The sequence below is a fragment of the Etheostoma spectabile genome, chromosome 14 (genome assembly GCF_008692095.1).
Source record: "Etheostoma spectabile isolate EspeVRDwgs_2016 chromosome 14, UIUC_Espe_1.0, whole genome shotgun sequence".
NCBI classification, from domain to species: Eukaryota; Metazoa; Chordata; class Actinopteri; order Perciformes; family Percidae; genus Etheostoma; species Etheostoma spectabile.
Window position 1 is genome coordinate 13,714,623 of NC_045746.1, and position 373 is coordinate 13,714,995.

Genomic DNA, 373 nt, shown 5'->3' on the forward strand with positions numbered 1-373 from the left:
ACACCCCCAAAGCAGAATGTTTCCACCTCCATGTTTGATGGTGGAGATGGTGTTCTCGGGGTCATAGGCAGCGTTCCTCCTCCTCCAAACAGCGAGTTGAGTTGATGCCAAAGAGCTCCATTTTGGTTTTATCTGACCACTACACTTTCACCCAGTGGTCCTCTGAAACATTCAGATGTTCATTGGCAAACTTGAGACGGCCATGTGTATATGTGCTTTCTTGAGCAGTGGGACCTAACGGGCGCTGCAGGATTTCAGTACTTCACGGCGTAGTGTGTTACCAATTGTTTTCTTGGCGACTATGGTCCCAGCTGCTTTGTGATCATTGACAAGATTCTCCCGTGTAGTTCTGGGCTGATTCCTCACTTTTCTC